The following is a 6,000-nucleotide window of genomic DNA, read 5'->3' as shown; positions in this document are numbered from 1 at the left end:
AATTTCTCAACAGTGCTCAAAATAAGGGCTACAATTTTGAGCGCCAACAACCACTTCATCTTGCATAGATCAAAAACCCTAGCATATCTTCCAACATCAAACCCCCATCAACTTTCCTATTAATCAACTTGTCTTATTGATCTCATATCCCCATTTTGTATGTCCTAAACATTGTTATCAACCTTAGAATACCTTCCCTTGCATAATCCAACTTGCATATATCAACTTCAAACATCATTATCAAGTCCAAAATCCAACACTAATCTCCATTTTGCATACCATAGAGTCATTTTCATCCCCTTTAGTCAAAACCCAAAACATCATTTACATTTTCATTTGCACCTTTTTCTCTAGGATATTTTCATCTTTCATATCAAAACCCTAGATCATTTTGCACTTCCTTAGGTTGCATAAAATTTCAAAACCCTTCAAAATACTCATATCTTGCATACACACTTCTAGATTAACAAGTTTTTCTCTATTTTACCAACTAAACCCCTATTTTACCAATGGCACACTTCATGTGTGCAATGGTAATTTCATTGCATAGTTGGTAGTTTCAAAGTGCACTTGGTAATTAGGGATTTCATTTTAGGTTCTAGAACCCTAAATTACATTCTCATAGCTTGCATTGTATCCCTAAACCCTATAAAATTCCTAAAAACACTCAAGAGATTCACTTTCTATATTTTGGTCACCCTAACACATCTTTTAGCCAACTGCATACCTTTTGCTTACCAACTGCATACCTTCAAGGCCCCAAGTAAACCAAGGGTGCACTTGGTACTATTGGAGCATAGTTGGTAGTTTAGGTGTACACTTGGGAGGTAGGATGCTCATTTAGGTTTTCTCCACTGCATCTATATCCTTAGGTATCATGCCAACGCTTACAAGGATACAATCAACTTAGAGAGCCAAAGAACTATATCAACCCTTGTTTGTTGAGGTACAAACAAAACAAAAACCTCATCCAAGACCAAGGAAGAGAAAAATATTTCAACAAACATTTTACAAAGACCAAATTAAAGCATCACAACCTTTACTTTTGAATCCATTGAGCATGTACCCACAAAACGCTCACCATCAAGGGATGACACAACCAACTCTAAAAAAAACACCTACTATGAGGTTTCCTTCAAGCACTTCCCCTACACATAGAATGGTTCAATGGAGTCCTACTTCTAAACCCATATTTGAACCTATACCACTTGGATGTGGAAGTATACCTACAACTCCCAAAGATGGAGAAACTCACCCATTCAAATTCATCAAACCCAACACAAGTACCTTCAACCCCAACATATCAAACATACAACAAGGTATTGTACATTGAAGTGATGAATCTAACACATATTATGACATCACTGATGAAGAAATTGTTAAGGCTTTTCAAGACAAAACTTTTCACAAAAACTTTAAACTTTTGGCAGCCTAAGAAATTGTCAAATTTAATCCATATTTGGACAAACCTAAGTCCAAACATCAAACCAACCCAATGCTCAAAAACATACAACCCATGATTAATTTGCACTTGGACAAGGGAAAAAAACCTTTGGAATTTTAAAACACACATATGAAACCTATAAGATCTCAACAAGAATCAACTTTTGAACACATCTACATAAATCCCTTGTTTGATGAACCTCCATCTATCAATGACAACAATACTCTTCCTAAGTATCCCAAGAGAACACTAAGAATTGATCTCAACCAAATAATGCAACAACAAGATGTACCTAAGGGGCCTTTCATTCTAGGGATTCCAAAAATACCTCCATTGGTGGAGAATCAACAAAGCACACCCTTGCTCCTAACTTTACCAAATGTTATGACATCAAATGTTATGGAACCTCCTATGAGCACACCATGTGAAACATCCATTGCAAAAACCCCTATTTACATACAAAAGAAGAGTCTTATCAACATTTCACCTATTCCCCAAAGGAACACATCTCATTGACAAATTAATATGATATCCCAAGTAGAAACATCTAACACACAAAGGTATCAAAAAAACAACCCAAACATGATGTTCAATTCTCAAGGACATAACCAACTTCTAAGACAACAACAACCTATAGTGGTACAAGGACTTAATATTTCTAATGTATGACCAAGTCAAAATCCCCTCAACATGCATACAACATATCAACATCAACCACAACAAAAACCTCAAGTGGTGCATCAATCCAATCTCCCTAACACACAATCCAATGTAAATCCACTTGACCATCCAATGTACCAACAATAGTTCCAACAAAAATAGGCCATGTTTGCAAAACAATAAGAGCAACTAAAAAAAATTGGAATACCAAATATGCCTAGAGAAACAAATTTCCTATCAACAACACTTGTTGCAAAAACAACATGTGCCACAACAACCACAATAGATAACTCTAAAATAATAGTCACATGCAACAAATAGAGGTATCACAACAACAACCACAATAGATGGCACATCAAAAACTACAACAAGTGATGAAACAACAACCAATAGTATAATCATCACAATAAATACCCCAATAAGTACCACAACAAGCACCTCAACATGTACCACAACAAGGTCTATTTTGTCTTTGAGGTGCCAACATACCTCCACCTCCTGGTGACACATCACTTGACTCTTCAAATACAAAAATTTCATAATCGAGTAGACATAGTTCTCATCATAGAAAATGATCTACTTGTAGACACAAAAGACTTGAAGAGAAGACTATCATACAAAAACCCTAATGAAGAGTGTTTGTGTAAATACATATTTACTATTTACACTTAAATTTACTTAGTTTAATGCATTCTTTTATTATATTGCATTATTTTATTAATTATTTTGTGAGACACTTAGGAGTTTGTGTAGCTTTATGAGTTTTCATGTTGACAACACAAAAATACACAACTCTAATTCATCACATGGTGTCTACAACACTGGAGTTTGCATCATTCACTAAGTTGTCATATAGACAACACAATTATTCACACTCCTAATTTAGTACATGTTGTCTACAACATAAATTTGTGTGCTACACCGTTGTAGGCTTATCCTCTCATAATCACACTTACTTATGTGCTTAATGGAGGATAATCCATATTTGGTGGACATGTGTCTGGTTGTATGACTTATCATGATGCTAATTCCTAAGCATTATAGATGCATCTCAGAGGCCTTTATATACAAGCACTCTTAATGTACTTTCATTCATATTGAATCGAATACATATCAATATTCTGATCATACTCTTTTTGGTCTACAGTTGTGCTTGTGTTTGAGTTCTTAGTTCTTGGGTGAATTTTATCCTAAGGCAAATTCTTGCATGGTATCAAAGCTAAGGGAATTTCTCTTCACATAGCCATTAGAGACTGATCTTGCTTCACCTCTTCAAGGACACCTTGACCTAGATCTAGAGTATCACTAATATTGGGAGCATCTAGAGCCAAAGCAAACCTTACCATTATGTTCAGAATGTCAATTCAGTGAATTGAGTATAAATTTGCCCATGTTGGGCCATAGTCAAAATTCAGGCAACATTTTTTTCGCAAACCAGCAACCCAAAGGCTCGATTTGCAAAATTGGTATGATCATTTTAGATCTATACATTTCATTTTCAGATCTGCATTTTTTTCATCTACATCTCTACAAAAAAAAATTTATTTGCATTATCTTTTGGAAAAAATTTGGCCATTAGGCCAATAGGAGATTTTTTTGTAGGTGAAGATTGAAGCTTGATGGCACAAATTAGATATTTGCATCACATTCAGAAGGTCAAAAAACCCCCAAATCAGATTTTGTTTCATTCAAATTGCACATCTGAGGCAAAATCTAGAGCCATTTGATTTTTGGAGGCACAACAATAGCAATTTAGGAAAAATAATAACAGAGATGGTTTGAGATCTCTATTCCTAATTTTTTTGACAACTCACAAATCCTAATTTTTTCCACTTCAATGCTCCATACGGGCTCATCTAGACTCCAAATCAAGTTCCATTTTTTTGAAAGTGCATTTTTTTGTCTACTTTCCAGATCTGCAATCAGATTATAGGTTTTGTGGATAAAAATATTACTTTCAGAAATAGGCCCTGAATTGGCTATTATAATTGCACTACCTATAATGTGCCAAATCATACATGAGGGGGGGTTTCTTTGATTATTTTTTGCATATTGGGGGGTACATTGATTAGTCCATCATGTAAGAGGAAGATTTAATTATTTTGACACCAAACAACTATCAAGAATGGAGTCAATTGGTTATCACATATCTTAGTCAGTACAATGCACTACCATATGTGAGAGGACTTACCTACAATATAGACATAAGTGCCCTCATTTGGCATACTCTCTTTCTATTTATGGATATGGAGGTTATGGATTCAGTTGAGGACATTAAGTCATCTGATCCATATGTTTATTAGATTCATCTTTGGGAGATGTATGGAGATCCACATATTCCTCCATTCTAAAAGATCTTTTACTTTTAGTTGTAGTTGCATGCTCTCCATATGAGATCACACCTCTGAATGCTCCTATTGCTCCTATTGATCTTGTTCCAGCTATAGATGCTTTGGATTCAGTGTAGTAGGAACCTTCATGTCTTCCTACTTTACCTTCATGTGATGACTTCCTTCCTAACATTGCAGGTTTGTTCATGGAGTCTCACATTAAATATGTGGGAGACATCATCGATGATATTCATCTTCTCTTTGAGGAAAATTCTTCATCTATTCCCACGGTGATTGATTCATGTACTTCACCATAGTAGGGTACACTTTGTCTTCTAGTTCCAACCTCAAGTGATGACTTCTTGACTGACATTTCAAGTTTTTTCGTGGGGTCACACATAGCCATTTTGGGAGAGTTCTTTGATGATATACTACTTCTTATTGATTAGGATGATCATTCTACAATTGTTGTGAGGGATCACTCTAACCCTTATGTCTATTCTCTATTTGATCAATCTTTATAGGCTAATGTGATTATGGATCCTTTTTGTACAGCGATTGCATGAGGTATCTTTATCATTTGAGGAGACTGTTGGTTCTTTGAGCTAGGTTCTACATGCATTCTTTCTTGATCTGCACATGTTCTTTTCAACAGTGTTGGAGGGAGCAACCATCGACATTGACACAAGGATAAATGAGCAGGCTTCAGGGCCATCATACATCTTTGAGATTCTTTCCACACATAGGGGAAGCATCTCATGTGTACCTCTACCATTTTTTCTTCCAAAGGGGAGCAACATCATTCAGTGGTCATAGATCAGCTTCTACATTGGGGCAATTATCACTAATTGGCACACTACATTTTGTGAGGGGGGGAGGGTGTGTGTGTGTGTGTGGGGGGGGGGGGGTGGGTGGGGGGGGGGGACTACCTTGTCTCCTTCTTCTTTGAATTTATGGGGGGAACTTTTTCCTCTTATGGGGTTTTGTCCTTCTACTTCTCTTTTGTATATACGTGATGTATTTCACAATGGGGGGTCCTTGATTACTCCATCCATCCATGCATCTTGTTTTTTCATCTCTCTTTTTGGGGGAGGTTTTTCCCATGAGGTTTTCCCTCTTTCTCTACTTTATGGAAGATTGCATTTCAATATATACATGGGTACCTAACATAGCCTAGTAGTTGGGACCCATTATGCATTTCATCCTAGTTTTCATAAGCTTTAGGGAATTCCCCTAAATTGCCCTTAAGCGGGGGGTGTTGGTGTAAATACATATTTACTATTTACACTTTACTTAAGTTTACTTAGGTTAATGCATTATTTTATTATTTATTTTGTGAGACACTCAAGAGTTTGTGTACCTTTATGAGTTGTCATGTTGACAACATAGAAGTACACAACTCTAATTCTGCACATGTTGTCTACAACATAAACTTTCATGCTACACCATTGTAGGCTTATCCTTTCATCATCACACTTACTTCTATGCTTAATGGAGGATAACCCATATCTGGTAGACATGTACCTAGTTGTATGACTTATCATGATGTTGATTCCTAGGCATTCT

The sequence above is a fragment of the Cupressus sempervirens genome, chromosome 1 (assembly GCF_028749045.1).
Source record: "Cupressus sempervirens isolate cs-2001-9-10 chromosome 1, ASM2874904v1, whole genome shotgun sequence".
Taxonomy (NCBI): domain Eukaryota; kingdom Viridiplantae; phylum Streptophyta; class Pinopsida; order Cupressales; family Cupressaceae; genus Cupressus; species Cupressus sempervirens.
Note: the sequence above shows the minus strand (reverse complement) of the source record.